Source organism: Anser brachyrhynchus (genome assembly GCF_964034855.1).
Source record: "Anser brachyrhynchus genome assembly, chromosome: 5".
Taxonomy (NCBI): Eukaryota; Metazoa; Chordata; class Aves; order Anseriformes; family Anatidae; genus Anser; species Anser brachyrhynchus.
The window spans coordinates 12,480,564-12,501,965 of NC_137699.1; the positions used below are offsets into that span (position 1 = coordinate 12,480,564).

The 21,402-nt window shown below is 39.2% G+C and overlaps 1 protein-coding gene across 2 annotated transcripts in view; it reads left to right on the forward strand.

Moving 5' to 3' along the window:
• The window catches only part of SLC39A13 (solute carrier family 39 member 13), a 54,508-nt gene that overhangs the window by 3,487 nt on the left and 29,619 nt on the right, over positions 1 to 21,402 (forward strand). For both annotated transcript variants that reach the window (XM_080592589.1, XM_080592585.1), the window contains exon 2: positions 208 to 298. The gene's annotated coding sequence lies outside the window, so the exon portion shown is untranslated. The remainder of the gene's footprint in view (positions 1 to 207; positions 299 to 21,402) is intronic.

A 21,402-nucleotide genomic window follows, 5' to 3' on the forward strand; every position in this document is an offset into this window, starting at 1 on the left:
CTTAGAATGAAAGAAAAAAAAAAGTATGCAGTATCAAGTGCACAGTCTTAAGTTTCTACAAAACACTTCTTTTTTTCTACAAAACCAGTGTTTTATAGAAACCAAGCCCATGAGACTTTCTTCATAAACTTGGCTATAGAACAAGATTATTCAGTGAAAGATACTGAGTCCTCTTATTTGTTTCTTGTGATTTCTCTTCTTTTCTAGGTACTGCAAGGAGAAAGCAAGTGGGAGAAAGGAGAAAGAGTTACATGCCCCAAATAATGGATTTATTTCTCATAGAAAAGTACCTTTAACAGTGAGTAGAGAACGAGATTTGTAAACTTGTATCTGAACAGTCAGATGCTGAAACTTCATGTAGAGATTTTGATTCAGTGCATTCCACGTTTTTTCCCTTCTCTTTATCCCACTTATACTTGCTACTGCTTTGGCTACACTGAATGTGTGTCCTTTTTACCAAGGTTTGGGCAGGAGCAGTGGCAGGGGCGAGTGGATCACCATTCAGGATGCAGAGGGTGGGCCCTTGCTGCAAGGGGAGAACTCTCTCATTCTGCAAAATGTCTTCTTGCTTTGCATTTAGTTACTAGTATCTTGGAAAAGTGAAGTTTCTTTGTCTGGGTTGTTCCCCTTCAATCTATGCCCATGTGCCACAGGTTCTGCTTTTGAAAGTAGCCTGTTCACCACTCACCTGGGTCTATGTGTGAGGGGGAATTTCAGCCACTACAAACTTCCTCCCTCATACACTGGTAAAACCAGAGGCCACTCACAAGTTCCTCTCGTTCCCCACCCTAAGGAACCCAACAAGCAAACCATATTAACAATTGGATAAGATCAAGATCATGATGAAAGATTAACTCTTGAAGCCCCAGACTGAATTTTACTAGCATCATTTGATCCATAGGCATTCCATTCTTATTTTACTGGTATCATGAAATCTTGACATTAAGCTAGAAATAAGCAAGCTGATGAACAGTCCAATTCTGTCTTGAATGATGGTTCTTGAGTCTCCTTTTGGATAAAAGCTTGGAAGTGATAAGATCCATGTGGGGGAACAGGAGAGAAGACAAAGTACAATCCTGATGGTAAAATTTGGTGAAAACAGAACAGAAGGGAGTGAACAATAGCATACACAATCTTAAAGTGGGTCATTGGATAATAGGTGATAAAAGTAATTGTGGAAATGGTATGTGTATTAAAAAGACTGTTCTGAACAAAGATGATATGCAATCTGATTCTCAGTATGCTGAAAGGTACCTTAAGCAGCTACTGGAAGGTTTAAAAATGTTTTGCAGAGAGGGTCTTCTATTAAGGTGGAATGTAACTGTGTTTAATACACTGGAGGATATTTCAGCACTGTCCCTTAGCACAGGAGATTGCCTAATAAGGATAGATATTTTGTACCAGCCTTACTGCACTCAGGGAAAGCTAGATTACCAACATTATCAGCATTAACAACTGTGTCTAACATATGAGCGATCATAAACACATGAAGCTTATCAATATAAATCTTCAAATTTATTCTCTATATAATGAATTAGAGTAAGACAACTGGCCATAAAGCTTGGGGAAGAGCAGAAAGTCCAGAAGTTGAATAAGCTTCATAGGAAGGAAAGAATCTCTATAAATGGAAATGCTAAAAGTTAAACAAAATGCTCATTTACACTATTATAGCTATTTAGAAACATCACCAGTACCAATCTTGCTAAAATTCAACGTAGATGATTTTCTCACTGTTGGATATAACTGGTATTTTATCCTATGTTTGTCATCACAGAATCTTCTCACTCCTAAAGGTAGGCCTACTAGAGGAAGTGCTTTTGGCCCAGATCCTTGCAACAATTTATTAGGTGATTTAGATGCAGAAGAACAGATGAAGTTATCAAGCAGTTGTGTAGTAGAAAATTGATTTTTAGGGATATATGATGCGAACTGCTTCAAGAAGGCTTTTGAAGTAGGATAGGGATCCTTCTCCATGATGGGAATTTGGAGGACTGGAGATGAAACTGCTGAGCTGAAAGATTAAGTTTCTGAAAACACTTAATATTTATATTAATCTGAGATATTTTCCCTGTCAGCATCACCTCACCATGTGCAGCTTCTTGAAGCAGTTCCTCTCCTATCTCTACCTATTTATTCTTCAAGCTATTTCTAACCACAAGCTGCCAAAGCAAAAGGTTTTCAACTTGCAGCCACATCACAGAGAGGTCCCTTTACCTCAAACCTTGCTCGGTGCTCAGAAGGTAATTTTTCTCCCTGCTAAAACCACATACAACATCACTCATCCTGAAGCCTTTTAATCAGAAGCAGGTGTTTACATAGATTCTGCTACCGAGTTTGCTTGTAAGAGTAAGGACAAGACCTCTAAACAAGAGATTCCCTTCTATCTTCCTTATTCTTCCCAGGGCTATGTTTTCCATTGAACTTGTATCTAGAGTTGATGTACCTTGTGAGTCTTCCAAGACTGAATATCCATTCAGATAACATGAAGGGTTTGCCTTCTTCTCTTAAAAGAGCTTTTGAGTCTTTCTGACTGTAGAAGGTGTTGAGATTAGGGCTATGGAGTACAATCCTCTCCATTTAACTCTTCGTTACACATACCATTACTGAGATGAAGATACTGAGCTGAAGTCTTTGTTGCATTTTTCCATTATGAAAGGGTAGTAGCAAGAAAACGCCTGCTGCAAATTGCTGGATGAGAAAAAATTTGTTACCACTTTTTCTCGTGTGGAGCTTCACCTTTGGATCCTTAACAGTCTGAATGTAGACTCCACTGAAATATGTGCTCCCTGTTCCAATGTGATCGATCTCTCTGTGATGTTCCTTTGTGAGACCCGTGGGTTTATTAGGATGAATACAGTTGAACAAAGACTTTTCCTGGCTATATGGGCATCCTCTCCTAGAACTGATGCAGTTTGTAGTGGCAAAAAGGTGCTTTTGACAGTTGAGCTTTCATGAATTCCTGTATGTAACTGCATCTGTCCACTTTTGCAAGTGGGAAATGTCATAAAAATGTCATTAAAATATCACAGTCTTAACTGACTTCACTATGTTGGCAAAGACTTTCAAGTGTACACTGGAGATAATCCAAATCAGAATCAACTAAATCCAAATCAGAATGAAGATAACCATTTTCTTTGAGAGAAAGAGGAATAATTTGGGTGTGTATTAATCCAAAAACTTTCATAGTTTTTTGTTTGTTTGTTTCTTTAGGAAATATGATACACAATCACTTGCACTAATGAAAAGCACTTAATTTATCATTTTATTAGAAACTTTCAAGATGTCCATAAAGTAGAATTCAGCAAAGTAGAAATATCCCACTGGCAATTTATACAGCTTCAAGATGTTGGCATCCCTGCTACATTTGGTTATTTTCTTTACACAGAAAAACTTGTTTTGGCTTTCAGGCATGTTCAGACAGGTAAAACATTTTGTGTTAGTTTTTAATGGTCTTCTGCATTCTGAAGGCAGCAGATTTTCAATTCACACGTTCCTGCTCATTTATAGTCATCCAATCTCTCAAGACTTTTTTATCATTTCAAACAATTCAAATGTAGCAGTGTTCTAATGCCATCTACTCTACATTCCAGAGTCAGTTGCATCAGTAAGATGCAAGCAGTAATGTTTAATATCCCTTCACAGAGTTATGCCTTGAACCTCCTGTCCAATCTCATTTCCATTTAAATGAATGTCAGTTTTCCTGAGTCCCCCGCCGAATCAGATACTTTGCTAGTCAAAATTAAACTATAAATATGAGGTTCACCTGTGGTGTGGCTCAATAAGGGCATATCTGTAGTTGCTGAAAACTTAACAACCACCCTGTATCTGCTTTGGGGTGACATCTCTTCAGACTGGCTCCAGTCTGATTACGTGGACTGAAGTCCTCCATTTGTAGTTGCAGTCCTGAGCTGCATCTTCCAGTTCACTGTCATATGAATGAATCCAGTTTGTGAGCTCTCAAAGTGCTCTCTCGTGCAAATTTCTAAAAATTGCAGTAAGTGGAAAGGATCAGGAGGTTCATTTTGGAAGTGCACTTATGGTCTTGACTAAATTGCTGATCTAGACCCACCATTAGGATTCTGTCACTGAGGGCCATAAAGGACCTCCACAAGCTGTATCAGAAATATCTCTGCTGTGTGAAATGTGATTTGGATATTTAGTTAACAGTTCTGTTTTGAGAATGCAGCTGTATCTAGGAAGAGGGGTTTCCACACTTGCATTTTATTAGGTTTGTATCTCTGGGAGTTATCTCCCAGAATTCAGAAGAGAAGAGCACTATTCACAGATCCCCAATTCTTTAGGTAGATGGGTTACACCTGCACTTCCTGTTCTCTGCCATCACTTTCACAAGGACTTTGTGTCCGGAATTTTGCATAAACAGAAGAACTGAAGCACAAGAAGCCAGTGCTCTCTGTACATCCTCACGGGAAGCATTTGGCTGTATAAGAACTGAAACGTGCATAAAAGCCCCATGCTACAGCTTTATGTGACATTTGTGTGACTAGGACAGGTGTGTATGACTTATATATGACAAACTCTGTGGCATATTATCTAGAGACATTTTTCTTACAGAAGTAGTTACTGATAAGAAAAATTATGTTTGAATTTATTTATTTATTTATTTATTGTAATGCTAAGCCACTTTTACTATAAGAAATTAAGACATGCAGTTAGATTATTTAGTCTTCAGTTTTGCTTTCTTGCCTGTGGAACTTTTCAGCCTTGAAACCTTCAGGGTAAGGTAAAAATCTGACATTTTTCACTAATCTTCAGGTAGAAAAAGTTAACAGTTTAGAGGTAAGTAGCTCCATCTTAAGCTGTTCAGTTTTGCAGAACAACAGTTTGCTTACTGCTTTGACATCAGCCATGTAAAGACTGCAGGCCTGCTGAAGGAGCTGACCTTTTTGTTGTTGTTGTTTGGTTGCAGTTGTTTTGCTCTGTATTTTGCAACTATATTTTTTATTAAGTTGTTCTGCTAGCAATATCTAGATTGACAGTATATTTCCTCCCTGCCATTGTTCTCATAGCTGCAACTACTGGTCTTCTAACTTGTTTGTTTTGTTTTTTTTTAATGCAAATAGTTTTCTGTAACTCCACTTCAGTATTTAACTGTACTTAACTGTATTTAAGTCTACTTCTTGTTGTGCCAGAAGTATTACATAACAGTACAATAATTGAACAAAGACTAGAGAGGACCAGATTTGTGAAGGGTCTTAAAAGGACTTCAAAACATGTTTTTGATGTGGTAATTCAGAGGAATTTAGTGTAGAAATATGAAAGAGAGCATTTGAACAGTATTCCCCCTTATGCTAGAAGAAGGAGAGAAAGGGAAAAAATGAGTCTGAAGACAGAAAGCCCTGGGAGAAGAGACTGCCATCATTCAGGCTACTGGTGGGTGAGAGTTAAAGCCATGAAAGGAAAGTGAAAAAGTTTGATCTTACAGGTGTCCTGCAAGAGGAAGCTGCACATCCTTGATAAAGCCTGCTTGTGTAGATTGGCATTGTGTCAGAGACAACACCCGCATTAGAGTGAGAGTAGGAAGAACAGCTTTGCTCAAAGGAGGAGGTAGAAGGGAAGGAAAAATGAGAGGTTTTGTTTTGCTATGTTATACTAGTGGAAGCAGTGAAACATTTTAAAGAATGTTGCAGAAGAATATACCAAGAAGTGTAGCTGCATGTCAGAAAATGAAACTATCTTCCCATTTTAGGAGAAGAGACCTCCACAGATTAGTCCAAACTAACATTGTGGAGACTCTAAGGTCTCGTGACTAGGAAGATTTCGTTCCAGAACAAGATGTGCATTGTGGGAGTGCAAAGCAGCAGAATGCTCTGGATGTTAAATGCTTGTGTATGGCTGAAAGGAAAAAAAGGGAAAGAGGAACTTGGGGTATATTAGTGTGTACGACTGGATCAATTCACAATAATTCCCAGAAGGAGTTAAACATTTTCTGGGGTTAAAGTGAATCAGAATCTGCACACCGTGTGCTGGAAATTCCCTAAATGATTTCAGTGGTCATTAAGAAAAGGGAAATGGTTCTTTTCTGAGTAGGAGATGGTAGGAGACAGAGGAGTAGACACCAAAACAGAGTCATGGCTGAGTATTTATAATTCAGCTGACTCTGTCCCCACATTGCAGGATTACTGCCAGCTGAGAAGAGGACAGACTTTCCCAATGGCTTTGTCTGTTGAAAAAGGGTGTTTTTTTTACTAATGGCTGACTTCTAACACAATGGATTTAGATAGTTACAGTTCTGTTAGGAATCCTATGTGCAGTTACTTACAGCATGGACACATATAGGTAAAACTGGTGACAAAAGTGCTCTGCTGATAAATGGAGCTTCATCTCTTCTGTAGTCACCTTATTCCCACTGAAATACTGGATTGTTTATTTAAGAGAGGGACTACATTTTATATAGTTGATAGTTGTAGCATATTATTACCAATGTTGTTGGTTTTGTTCAGTTCAGTAATACTGCAATTTAGTTTAACTAACACAAGTACTATGTTTAGATCTATATTTTCCAGTCATGATTTAGTGACTTTTCAGCTTATAGTCTGTAGGCCTCAGCAAGACCATGAAATATTTCTGAAGGACCAGAGAAAAATAACAAAAAGTTATCAGTGGGCTTAAATTGAAAATGTATGTTTGCATCTACATGGAAACTTTTTAGAGATCTGCAAGTAAAAGAGTTTATGAACTCTGTGACATAGAGGAACCTACTGATTTTCTTTGTATAGCTTTTCTTATAAGTACCATTTGCCTCCAGCCAAGATGTTGTCATCATTCCCCAGTCCCTATCTGGCTGTAAGATTTCCGCTGTTTTGAGAAGAAGTAAAAAGCATCTGTCCAAAGTTAGTACCCACATTTTTCTCCACCAAACCAATGGCAAAATTTGCTTTTGGTGCAGCAGGTAGAGGACGAAGACCTCAGGAGTGCTGGTGTTATTCAACTCACTTTCCCAACCTCAGTGTTTCCCCAGCCCTGCTTGTATTCCTCCCCATGGTTGCTTTCCTAGTAATTCCTCCTTGATCTTATGGCTAGATGATTTTTTTTCACTCTTTTTTAATGCAACCATAAAGTTTCTAGACAGCACTCTACTCACCCATCCACCCTGTCTCTGGTGTTAAAGATGTCTGAGGTCTCATAGAAAATTCCTCTACAAATGAAGATCTTCTCAGTATTGGTTTTGCTTCACAGCAAATGTTCTGGTCATGATATCACTTTATACGCACAGTGCAGATTACTGTCAACTTAGAATAACTGCATTGCTGACTGCCCTGCTATGGTTCAACCTTCCAGAGGTTGCAGAGGATTTCTTTACTACTGGTTTATGGGAATGCATTGTAGTTTATGCTACTTAACTATATATGTTGAGAGCAAAATTCTGCTTTGTACTGAATACTTGTGAATATGCAGAGCTCTTTGAGTGCTTTGGAATGGAAATGATGGCGGTGGGTACAGAATTTAAAGCAAATCCGGTGTGCAATTAAACAGAAACCCACAGCAGTAGCTGCTGGACTGAGCTCACCATGTAGTTTCCAAACAAGCTGACAGCAGTAGGAATCGTGGTTTATAAAAAGCTGCCAGCAGTGCTGAGCTGGTGAAGAGAAAGAGGAAGCTGCAACGGGAAAGAGAAAAAAAAGCACAACCAAAGGCAACTTCACTTCTCTGCCTTTACTGTTTTTAAATAGATTTGGCTCTAAGTTGCTGGTGATAGTGCTGTGAAGAACAGTGATAACCTCACAAACTGAGAGCCCAACAATATTTATCCCTTTCTGAACACCACCTGCAAATTGGCTCCCAGTTCTAAGGGACTTCTGTGTATTTTTATGCATACATGTGAGAATTTGTGTATGAATATAAGTATGAATATTATACACCACGTTACCAAAGCTATTGCTCAATAACATGCCAGTAAATAGGAGTTTACTAGAACAGCTTCTGCCATTTTACTCCTCCTTTGCACAGCATGATGAGCTAGCTTCTTGAGCTTGTTTCCTGTTGTTGCCGTCCACTTCAGGCTGTGGATTTCACTTTATTCCTCTTGACCTAGGAAAAGTGAAATATTGCTTCTCATCCTCAAACTACCAGTAGCAGGAAATCATCTGAGGCACTATTGACTGAATCATCTTGTATTGGGCGTTAGGACTATGGGAAGGTGCTCTTGAAGAGTTCAGCTGCGGACGGGGGCACAGAGTGACTGCTTTCACATTGGGAAGGAGGTCTAGCTGATCAGAGGTGCTCTATCCAGAAGGCAAGCCTCCTGTTAGGTTATAACTTGGGTCGTATTACAAGTGCTAAGCCAGGCAATAGAAGATATGCTGCACCAGAGGGAGGGTGTAACTGGATAGCTGAACCCAGGAAGCAGAGAGGAAAATAATGTGAGAGAAGCCGATGATTAAAATTAGCTGGATTAGAGATTCCTTTACTTTGTGTCGCAGCTTTGATTCATTGTATTTTAGCTGAGATGCATTAACTTTTTGTAGATCTAGTCAGAAGAATTTAGGAAGAAGAAAACACTGCAGAGGAAAAGACCTTTGGGATTCCACAGGTTAATCTTGTGTTGCATTTTATAGTTGGCTCCCTGAAAGAAGGACCTGGTAGAGACCCTCTTGCAGGTTCGTTGCTCTGAATCTGAACACAGAGAATGACAATGAAAACCAAACAAAGGTGCCACAAAGTGTTTCAGTAGCTCTGCTAATCCCCGGAACAAGGCTGCCAGGGGCACACCCTAGAAGAATTGGGCACGATCCTTGAGGATAAACTGAGGTGATGTTTAATCTGCCCTGGCTGTACCATTAAACCCACATTGTTGCAGTATGGGTCACAACACTAGCCAAGTCTCCTCTGCATGTGGGCAGCAAAGGGCAGTAGCAGAACACATGAATCCTGTGACTTCCCTGGCAGCTAGAATGCTGATCACAATTATAAAGGGTTGTCTAAGTACCAAACTTTATAATAATCATTTATTACCTTTTATCATTGACTTTTTGGTGCCAAACCTACTAGCACATTTTTTTTGTAGTGCCCAAGATAGTTGTATATACCAAGGTATTTTCAGTTCTGTTGTACGAGCCATTTACATTTAGCAAATAGCAATGAGTGGGATCTGCAGTGCTTTTTTTTTTTTTTTCTTCTCTCTCTGAAATATGTGAACATCAAATCTTCAAGAGAGACAAGGCTAAAATTATTTCTCTTCACAAGTTATCTCCTGACAATGAAAGGATGGCCTAATCAATATGTATTCTTCCTCAGAATCTCTGTCAGAGAACATTCCCCATTTCTTCCCATTCCAATTTTGCATGAGGTCAGAGAAGACAAGCATTTTCCTCATGGTCACCATGTGTAGCTGTGGAGAGACACTGTGTAGCTCCTTTTCCATCCAACAAATACACTTAGTTCTTTTGCAGCGTGCACAAGTGAGGGATCACTCCCACTTAGTTTCTGCTATCATGGAAAGAAAGTTTCCTAAGTATTTTTCTGTTTATTCTCATGATCTAATCAATTCATAGATCAAACTGGATGCAGCTATTGTAGTTAGTCATAAAACCATGATTCCTGAGACAAGACTAGTGAACAGATCCTCAACACCTTTATGGTCATTAAAGGGTCCCATCAAAGGGAATAGATCTGCTTTCAAAGACACAAGGACAAATTTTTCATCTTGACCCCAAAGCACTATACCTGGAAACCCAGTGTTGGGAACATCTCTGGTAAAAGATGCTTAACTGGAGTAAAAACCATAAATTAGGAAGCCATTATCATGCTGCAGAAAGAAACACCTCGTCCGGAGAATTTGTCTTGATCCTAGGGCATTTTTCTCACAAATCCTGTCAGCCAGTAGGGCCTCCCTCTTTTTTTAGCGTTTTAGCATACTCCAATGAGGCTAAAACTGTTTTCTCAGCATGTCTTAGAAGTATTACATTTGCATTACATTACTGTGTGACCTGACAGGCAGATTGAATGCCAGATTTGAGAGACATTTATTCTAGAGTCTGTAGTGAGGACTCCACTGGTCATTTTCCTAGCAGTCAGAAATTGCTAATTTGTCGTTATGGAATCTATTTGGAATCAATGTCAACAAAACATCTGAAGTGGTTTTAAAGTGACTATGTAATTCTGCTGTTTCTGATTCTTCAATTTTTGTGTGCATGGATCTCCAAGCCACTTTCTTCCTTCACGTGTTATATGCCTTTTACCAGTGAGATGTTGGCTTTGTTGTGGAACAAAGTGGCTGTTAGGATTAGGTTCTACTTTTCTTTATTTTCCTTCCAGCTGCATGAGGATAAAGGGCACACATTCTGCTCAACACCATCTATTAAAAAATATAAGGCCTCTCACACATACACATGCACCACAAGTAGGATCTGCATTCACCAGCCTTGCACAGGTGAGGAATTTTCTTTCTTTCTTAAAACAGAGCCTCTCCTGCTCTGGCCACTGATAAATCCAGAGAAGGCATATCTCTGCATTTTGTGTGTATTTTTCAGGGGAGCATGTTTACTGTCTTTGGACTGGACCAGAAGTGCAAGGAATTTCAGGGAAGTATTTCTTCAGTCATTTTTCCCCTTGGTCCAGTTCCCTCAAATTGCACATAAAACCGTTCATAAAATAATCAGAAATACTTTGCAACAGTTTATTGCTGAGTTTTGCTACTTCTTGCATATTTTGCAATGGTCTTGGCCATATCTATCTCCAGCATATGCTTATGCTCACACATATGTTCATAGAAGGGAATCAAAGAGTTTTAATCCATGCTAGGAAAGATTTATATTTTTTAATAGTTTCTTACAGATCATATTACCTGTTCTCCCAGTTTGATTAGGAAAGAAACCTGAAGAGAAAGAGCAAAAACAAGATGAAGACAAGGACTTTCATTTTTAAAAGTAGTAGTATCTTTGTATGGGTCTCCTACATTAGCACAAACTCTTTCTCTTCCACATTCCCTATCTTTCTATCCATATTTGTAAACTTACACATTTAATATTCACACACGGTCTTGGTCCTGAGCAAAGAGGTTATCTGCGAAGTGAGAACTGGACCCTGAATTCCTAACTATCTCCTTCTGAGTTGTCATCCAGCCCTGCAACTTCTCACAAATATGTTGTTTTATACAGTGGTATGAATTTGTTAAATTCTGGGAAATTCTGTCACCGCAACTTTTCCTCTTTAACAGACTTTAGATATATCTAACTGATAGCTACAGGCTCAAGCTTGTATTCATGCCCATACCACTTGACCATCTAAAGTGAAAACACTAGTGTTATGTCAAAGGACAAGACTGCAGATCCAGAGCAGACGCTGATGATGCCTGTCTCTATGGGAAAGAACAAGATGCCAGATTGTCCAAGACTGTATATGCACAATTTCCTTAGAAGTCCCACATCCCACACTTTGCTAGTGCAGTCCACATTGATGTTCATCGGTCTGTATTTATCAAGCCTTGAAGAAGAGAGGATCAGGATTGCTTTTAGTTAACTTATTCATTGTCCTCTGCCAGAGCTCAAACCATGGACACAGTGCATCATCTGTAACCATAATGCAATTCAGAGGCTCTTTCTGTAAAAGCCTGCTGTTATTTCATGTACGTTCGTGCTGCTGATAATCAGTGGATAAACAACTTTCATAACAGCATTGCAACCCCCCTCCCTGCCTCCACCTAGCAGTCTGGCAGTTGACTTGATGGTTAGCCACGGACTCGTAGCAGTCTTGGGTAGCCAGACAGCAGCCACTATGGTCAGTATGGGCTCTGTCGCTCATGGGGTGTGGTTCCAAAGGACAGGGCAAGCTTATCACACAGGTCTGTGAAGGTCTGCTTCCTCATGAAGGAGTTTTGGAGCCACTGCTGGACATTAGTAACTGCAAAGTGATGTGATTTGATCCCCTGTGTCAGTTGAGTTGCAGAAAACACTGTTTCGGTTCCAGTAAACACTGTTGTACATTTTGCGAAAGTTAGTGTCGTTCACCATGTTGTCCAAAACTGGTGTGTCTACCATTTTACCACCCTCCACGTCTTTTAGTGTTGCTTTTCCTCCCATGTTCCAAGACCTGTCTCTCCACACTACTTCTTCAGTTTGTGAACACCTCAGCTGAGGTTAGAAGGAATTGCCCTGCAGGAGCAATGGTAGCTCCATAGTTCTACAAAATTAGCAGTATGCCAGACACGCAAAGATGTATGTGATTGAGGTCTGCAGTAATTCTAGTTTTAAAGCCAGGAAGGAAAAATAAGTTATCTTATAATGCATCATACACGGATTCTCAGAAGACTTTTTCTCAGTGCTATGTAGGGAAACTGGGATGTGCCCTTTCTTATCCTAGCGTTTCAGATGCAAAACCCTGTAATGATACTGCTAAACAAGCTTGATGAGATTTTCAGAAAAGAATGGGGATAAAGAAATGGGCATATGAAGGTAGAGCCACTGAGCCAGAAAAGGAAGATATCTAAGAGTTTGTCCTAATTCCTTGCATTTTCCAGCAGAGCCAACATCTTTATCCTATGGACTGGGAACTCAGAAACCCCACACTTTAGCTCAGAGAGCTTCAGATTAAATCAGTGAGTGAAAAGAGGAGAAAGTGAAACAAATGCAGTGCAGGGAGAGGAACCCAAGCTCTTTCGTATTCACTTCTCTGTGAAAAGACTCAGGGCAGGCCCATGGGAAGAGTTCAGAAAGCAAGGGGACATTCATCTGCATTAAATATTTGTGTAAAATACAGTCTAAGATTACAGAGGACCAGGCAAGAGCAGGAGGGTATGGAAATCCAGGAAGTGGAAAATGTTGTGCAAGTGTTTGGGAATATTTTAGATGATGTAGCATATGGTCCAGCTAGACCTTTAAAAGCAGAGGTGTTAGCATGCAGGCAGTAGAATACAAAGGGCATTCTCTATTATGTGTATTAAATGCATCCAGCACAACCTAAATATTTGGCAGTCATTTGGATTGAACATATGGTCACTTTGAGGCATGAGATTTACAGTAAGCTCAAGGAGTAACAGAGCGATTTGTTTTAAATAGTAGTCTCTGTTCCTCTCTGGTCTGGCCCCAAATGTCAGGGCCACACATAGCTCCCTGGCAGGGTCCCACACATCCTGCCTTCTGACACTGCTCCTTTCAGCCTTGAGAGAGGCCTTTTAGGCTTCTATTTTCTCACCGTCTCCTTTTCATTTTGTATAGTTATTATTTCCATAATGTAGACCTGGGCTGCTTTGGGGCATGGTGATGAAGACAAAGCAATGAATTGAGGTGTTAATTGTGAAACTGTCTGGAGCAGGCTGGGGAGCTTGGATCTCAATTGAAATGGACTAAAAAAGGTCATGTTAGTTTGCCAAAAAAGTCTAGTGCTGTGACGGATAAATTAAAGTATAGAGGAAAACCTAATATTCAATTCAGTGAGCTTAGTGCATGGTAAAATGCACACCGCCTTGTCTATGCAAGATTTCTCAAGCATATTTATTAGCATGTGTTAGCTAACAGGTGTTAGCCTCAAATTTCTAGACAATCTAGGGGCCAATGTGAGTCTGGAGTCACAGTGCAGTATGAGTTTAACTTTTCTCTTCTCTTCTCTTCTCTTCTCTAATTGGAGTAGACAATGTCTCATATCAATATGAAAATTTTAATAATAACACTTCAGGAAAGGTGTAACAGGATAGATTTATTCTACATCCTTAATACTACATCAGAGGATTTATTTTTTTTTAATTTAGTATCCTTGAACCCTCCAATGGTTTGAATGTTTATTGGCCAAAAGTCTGTGTAAAGACAGTTGTGTGTTTCAGTAACAACCTTCCTGTCCATCCACTGTTACTGACTTGTGTTTTTTTTAAAAGCCCCATGATGCTTCATGTTTTTCATATTAAATATATATATATATTTCTTGCTCTTATTATAGAGAATGGGTTGTTTCTCTAAGAATGGAAGATAAAGTGAACAGAAAAAAAGTCTTTTCCAAGACTTTTACGATTTTTGTACAAGTCTCATGACCTGCTGTGGTCTGGCTCTTGACTTCTGACTGTTTGGCGCTCTGGGCATTCCCCAGCCTCTTTGTAGTGCTCAAGCAGGTAGCCCAGCACCACCAGATGTAGAGTTCCAACTCTGGAAAGATTCGGGATTTTTCTGTAAGGATGGGATGGTGATTCATTCTGAGCTCTCACAAGACAATCATGCAGCTGCCCCTGTTTCAAAATCAGCAGCCCCGCCAGCTCGTCTCCATCAGCCTTGAGAAAACAGGAAGCACAACGGCCACCACAGGAAGTGGTGCGCTCTTACACCCACCCCAAAAAACTTAGCTACTGAACCTATTGCAAAATGTTAACAGAACACTGCAGGGTACACAGAGAAAGAGAGGAGAAATCTGCTGACCTTTGGGTGCCTCTGCAGTTCCTGGCTTCAGTTTCTCAGGCCTATAGCTTAACTCAGTCATCAACATGTCCAGTGTTTGATAGTCATAGCAACTTAAATCCCCTGTAGTAGAGTAGGATGCTCTTACCAGAATGTGAAGATTTCTTCTGAACTATTTTGTTTCATCCCCAACATTTGTACAGAAGCACTGTAAGAGGCTTCTTGTCTGGAGGGCTGACAGACAAAGATAGAAATAGAGAAGATGGAGAGGACCGTGTTTTGTTCATCATGATTAACTATGTACTCATTTCCTTGGTACCATGGAAGAAAGGGTGTTTTAGGGTGGAGATGTGTATGTATGTCTTGTGATTCGGATGTTTTTCATATTAAATATGAAAAAGTGTTTCTCACTCTCCTGGTTGCAAAGAAAGGAGTGAACCATAACATTGCAGAGAATAGACAGGCCTTCTATATATAAAGGAGGAGCACAATAATTTGCTCTGAGTAGGAAACACCATTTCTTGGGTGTGCTACATGGAATACAGAACCAGAAATGGCTGCAAGAGAAGAACAGGGTATTCCACAACAGGCAGAAGAGATGAGATACGATACGCGAAAGGATTTTGAAATTTGAGAAGGTTTTTTATTGTGATTGTTTTCTAAAAATGATCTTGCAAATTTCTTCTGCAAAAACAAATGCAAGCTTTTGTGCTGGTTGATGGGAAAAACAAATTTTAGTGGGAACTTTTAAAATCAAAAAGCAGAATTTTCAAATTAAAGAAACTGCTGCAAAATAAGTTCAATAATGGATGGCAGGAGAGGGTTAGGAATGGAAGATGGTGCTAGCTATTGAAACTAGATGTAGACATTACTTTTCTGCCAAATGCTTAATTTGTCCAATAAATGGGAAAATGGGGATCTGATCCTGGAAACTAAAGTATTTGTAAATTCTTGTTAAATCCTCTGAATTCTTTAGGCCAAACGATTGAAGCTGTTGAAAGCTGAAATTTTTTGTTCAATCAAAATTTAACAACATTTGAAGTGAAAAAAAGTATTTAATTTTGATTTGAAAGAAATGTTTCATTCAATTAATAATTAAGTACTGGGGGATTTCAATTTTAGTAAGAAAATTTTTTAAATGATTTAGGATGAAAATGAATTTGCCAGACTTCCTGTTATTTTCTTTATTCTTTTTTTTTTTTTTTAATTTAGCCAGGAAAAGTCAGTTAATCCCACAATTCTAACCAAACAGAGAAAAAAGTTCAGATTCCTAAAATCCGGTCTTCAGCAGTACTGAAAGACAAAGAATATTAAGAGCTACATTGCAGAAGTGCTGAAAGTCTTACACAGAAAGTGAATGTAGATTTGAAGGCAGTGTCATCAGAACATTAGAGAAATATCCCTAGGAAGCTGGCTTGGTTTTACTCAAGCAGCAGACTTACACACAGATCTTTAAGCAGGCTTGCTTTCTTGTTAGAGACAAACATCCTATTTAGCAGAGTGGATAAATGCTTATATCTCTTTGTTAGCATTAGCTCCCAAATGTCTTTCTTGTCTGCCACATTTTAATTGATCTTATTCTATGGTGAATGGAAATGCAGCTCTACCAAAAATAAATAAAATATTTTACCTGCTTCTGTTCCTATGGGGACTCCTCTTTCTAGATTTCTGCTCTCCAGATTGCTTTAGAATGGAATTTTTTACTTTTAGCACAGCTTACTTTTGAAAATACTTAATCTGAGGAGAAAACATCATAATACTTCATTTTGAAGTAACTCATTGTATACAGATTGTTTCCGTTTTGCACAGTCATTCAGCGGGCAACTTCAGTTTGTCTTGTAACTCCCCTCATTACGTTAGCTCTCTTAACAGCACACGCTTCGGAATTTTTCTAAAGCTCACAACTGTTTTTTTTTTTCCTGCCATGAAATGCATTTTCATTTCAAGTATGCACAGAGATTAGCAACATGCTTAGTTCCAATATTAATATGTCCATATTCTCTTCATTTTGGTCTAACATCTCTCTTCCTGAAGGTTATGCTGTCAGTTGGCTATTTTGACAGTTCTACAAATATTAATAAATCATGAAATTTACTGGACATAATACTGCTGTGCTCTTTTCTCCTGATAACTAGGATAGTTATCTTTTTCTTTTGGTGGCAAACTAGCCAAAATTTATGTCTTATCCTAGCCAGTATTACTGGCCACTTTTTTTTTGTGTTTGGTAAAATCTTCCAGTTCACACACTTGTCACAAATTTTCCATGGAGGTGTTAATTAATTATTTTTATGTGGACAAACTAGCACATCCTTTAGCTCTAAGATACATCTTACTACTCTGCATCCACACAGAAAAGTAACTAGCGCACTTAAAATCTGGGGTCTATATCAAATTCTGTCCCTTTGGGAATATTGTGCATACACTTGAAATTGGACTTCTGGGACTCCATATCATGACTTCTGGGGCTCCATGTAAATGTAAAAAAATAGCCTGTCCTGAGCATGGAGGAGATCCTTATTGTGCCTGTTGATGTGAATATCCACTCTGGAAAGGAAACATTCAAAAATAAACTATTCCAGCAGTTCTTCACCAGTTACTTCATTAAGCTTTGACCACAACTCCCAACTTTCTTCCAGATGTTTTCCAGAGGCCTGATATTCATCTCAACCTATTTCTAGCCTAGCTTAACATTTATGGAGACTGTTTTTCTCTTTTTGGCCTGTCCAAAGTGAGTATTATTAACTTCAGCAGATAAAAATGTAAGTTCTGAGAAGAAAAAATCACAAATTATCATTAATTTTCATTACACTCACATGCAGTGTAGATGAAGAGGGACACCATGGATTTTAGTCCTCTCAAACTTTGTTTAAGACTTGTTAGACTAGATCATGCTCTCTGAAATTTGTACCTTGTTAGTGGTTTAATATGCAGTATGAAAATAATCAAATGTGTTAGGCAAGAAATAGAAGGGAATGGGTACATTTTATGCAAATGTACTCAAAAAGTGTTCAGGACTAGTGACTTTAAGTGTTTAGGAAGCGATGAGGTTGCTGTAGTCAGACTTTTTTGGGGCCTCTCAGTAGAGAAAGCATTGATTGGTTGGATTTAACACAACACTTTACAAGTTAAGCAGGTACAAAATTGCTTTAAGGATAGAAAAATCTCCCTCTGTGAACAAAGGCATAACTTTTGCTAAACTTTGTCATGTGGGTAAAACTGTGAAAATGGAAAGCAGTCTTTAAAATGTGGACATAATCAGTGTTCTTTAAGACCCAAATCTGCCCTGAAAGAGGCTAAGCTAGTTACATTTGAGTCTGTTTCTTTCAGTTCTTTCTTACTACTTACTTACTGTGCACTTAGTCACATGGTCTAAAATTTTGGGTAGACCTTTGCGGTGCCAGGAGTTGGACTTGATGATCCTTATGGGTTTGGGATATTCTATGATTCTACTATTTCTTCAGAGAGAACTTTTTCAAACTGCCGTGCTGCTATAATCTCTCCTGCCTATGACTCTGCCTGGGCAGTCACTGAGCTTGCTCCTCTAGCTTTTCTTTCAGCTTTTGCTGCTGAGACTATAGAAGATGATCCTCAGGTAAGGATCAGAAATGCATAGCAACAGAAAGTATCATTTCTCCACTAGCCACTCTATAACATAAATTTCTTAATTCAGAACAATGTGTTTTGATTTCTTTCTTTACCTTTTTACTGCTTGAAGCAAATGTTTTGGCTTTACCTTAACAAAATCTGTATCTAAAATCTGAAAATTATGTCTTTTGAATGACAGAGGGTTTCTACATACCAATTCCATTCTGTTTCCTCCAAATTTACTTAAAGGGAATGATTTCCTTATGCCAGGAATTATGTGACAGAGCTAGAGCTATGGTCAGGATAGAGCTGAATTCAAAGGAAGAACAGATATTTGTTTCCCTTCTTTGTGAACATTTTAACAATTTTAGCCCTATTTAAAATTATTCTTGTTCCCAGATTTCAATTATGCAGATGTTTACAGTAATTTTTCCCTTTGAGCGGACAGCTTGAGTCTGAATCAGATGACAGAATGATCGGACAAGGTTGCCCAAGGACAATGTTTGTTCTGCTCTGGGCATTGCTAAGGAAATGGCTGAAGCTGCCAAAGAGGTGCCTGATAAACCCACGCTTGCTTATTCTATACCTTCAGGAACATACCAACTTTCCTTACTGCATAAAGCTTCAGAAGATCAGGTAGAAACTCTTTTTTACAATTGGTTAAAGACCACGTTGAGGAGATCAGCTCAGATATTCTGTTTTTTTCAGTCCTTCCTGTCTTTTATATTTTTCTTATTATTTGCCACTGAAGAGTTAGAGATTGATTTTGTTGAGGCTTCTTCCAGAACCGTTAGTTTCAGTCTTTAGCCTTCAGAAATATCAGTCTCAGTCTCTTTGACTATGCACAAAGAAGCTGGGCTTAATTTAGGATTTACATTTCCTAGGAGGAAAAACAATTAGAATCGTAGAAGGCTTGCTTGGAGGGGAAAAGAAAAAGTTAAAGTAACCAGACCATTTCTACCCTGCATTTGTCCCAGTTGGTGATAAGCTTGACTGTATCTCTCCCCCACCCATGCAAACATGGAGCTTTGTTTCTGTATGTCACAAATGGCATGATTTTGCATTTCTGCCTGCCTACTGATTTGGGTGAAGTAAAGCAGTGGAGCTTTGCAGAGCAGGACAGCTGGGTGAACTGCTCATTGCTGTCTGATTCTTTCTCTTTCGAAGTGAGTTGCACTAGTTCTTGAGGGAAGGAAGGAGAAGATGGTAGTTTTGCAAAAACATGCTCAGTGACACTTCTATTCTGTGGCAATCTTGGAATTTCCCAGAAGGCTTTTGTTTCTTGCAGCTCCTCTGATATATTTCTTCTCCAGTTTCTTTCCTAAGTCTCTAAGCCCTACACAAACTTGGTCACTCTCTGTAAGTAATACAATGGAAAACTAACCTTTGACCCATCCAGACCCTTTGGAATATCAGGGCAGCAATAACTCCAAAAAGAAGTGGAGGTAGGGCTGCTTCTTGCCTCTGGTGGATGGATTTTATCAGAATAGGTAGTGCTGATTTGTATCACTAAGCCACACCAAGGTTATACAAAGAGCAGCAAAGCCCCAGGAGCGTAACAGTCGGTCTGCTCTTAACCTCAACTTTTATCTCTCACAGCCAGCTTCCTTCCCACACCACAAGCACCACGTGTTATTTTACATTGAAGCAACACTCAGCAGCTGAGGTCTATTTGCCCATAGAATGGAAGGGGAAAAAGCAGATGACATGAACACCAGATGGGTGGACAGCACAAGGACTGACAATTATGGAGCAATGCTCCTACAAACCAGTGCAAAACCACTACATGCTGCTGTCTGTGAGCTTTGGCATGATGTGGCTGGGCTCTTCATCAGCCCTTTCTTTTTGTCTTGAGCTGTTACCTTCACCTGTAGGTGATGAGCAGTGAATGTGACTAACAACTACTGAATGAAATGAGAGAAATCTGAAGGAATCGGGGTAGTAACACCTGCTTCAGTCTGCTGGAAGGCACCCATGACTAAAACCAGTGCCACCCTGTGCCCCAGGGGGATATATTCATGGTAACTGGAGGGTAGTGGTAGCTCCCATAAGACTCCATCTCTAAAAGGTCACATCACCCTCCTCTTGATTTGAAATTTGTTGAACCCTACAGACAAGTAGGGAAGCTGATTGTACTCTTTTGTGCACTTCCTGTAAATCATCTCTACAGCAGGAAGAGTGGTGCTTACTGCAGTTCATGAAGAGTGAGGCCTTCTAAAGCCTTTGGCAGGAGATAAATCCCTGGTTGTATGTGCCTGAAAAACAAGCAGGAAACAAAGGAAAACTTAAGGCCCAAGGATAAAAGTCTACCTGAGTAAGAATGCATTAGTGTTTACTGTTGAATTACTAACCAACATGACAGATATTTGCCTGTTGAGGGTTTCATGCTCAATGTGTTACAGAAATTGAAGTAGTATTTCTTACTCCTTATCTCCCTGATCTGTAAAATAAAATTAAAAGCCATTTAAACACATGAGATGGGGTAGACAAAAAAAAAAGAAAAAAAAATCAACGCACTGAGACAGCTGCACAGAGCAGCAGCTGTGACACACACAGGAAATTTGGATGGAAAGAACCATTAGTGCATTGAGACCATCTCCTCGCCTCTTAGCAGGGCCAGCCCCCTTTAGAAAACTTTACAAAAGCAGCTCAGCTCCTTCGTGTCAGATACGAGTGATTTTCAGATTTTGTGCTTCTTTAATAGCCTCTCAGGGAAAAAGCCTTTTCAGAGATCAGTCTCTGCCTCACCTTTTCTTGTGTCTATCATGCAACAGAAACAGGACTATGCTCTGTATTTGATAAACTTGTCAAACTACTATTTCGTTCTGTATTATGCAAATACTGGTTGTTCTTTTGTTGTTCTACAACATGTTCAATTGCATGACAAAGCCCATCCTAGGGTGGGCAGGTGATGACTAGGAACAGCTGTTTTGAAGCCAGTTTGTTGAATGATGGATGTGTGTCTTAAATGTTAGAGAAAATAAATAGCAGGCAAGACCGTACACGCCTCTTGGCCAAAGTGCGGATCTCCCATCAAGCCTCAAATATTACAGTTTTTCTTTGTACATCTGCTTATCCTCTTAGTCCCTTAAGAATTGAGAGTATTACATGGTTGATGAAACACAAGCTCAAATTTTAGAGATTGTGTGGCAAGCCTGCACTTGGGTCATCCCAATTTCCTGCTGATAAACTGACCAATTTCAAATTATTTCCAATGATAAAATCCAAAATAAATATTCCGTATATAGACGAATAAATCTCATGGCCATTCAGTGTCCAAAAATGTTCTATCCAAAATTAAAACTTTTATCCTATTGCAAACTATTAAAGATACTTGATGGATGGTGGGTTGTCCCCCGTCCCTGTCCCCCATTTTTTTGAAGACCCTTAGCTGGAAAACTACTAATTGCATTGGCAAAATAAGAGATCTGTAGTTTTGTCTGGCTCTTAAGCCTAGTCTGTCACCTTCCTCATCCTGCCA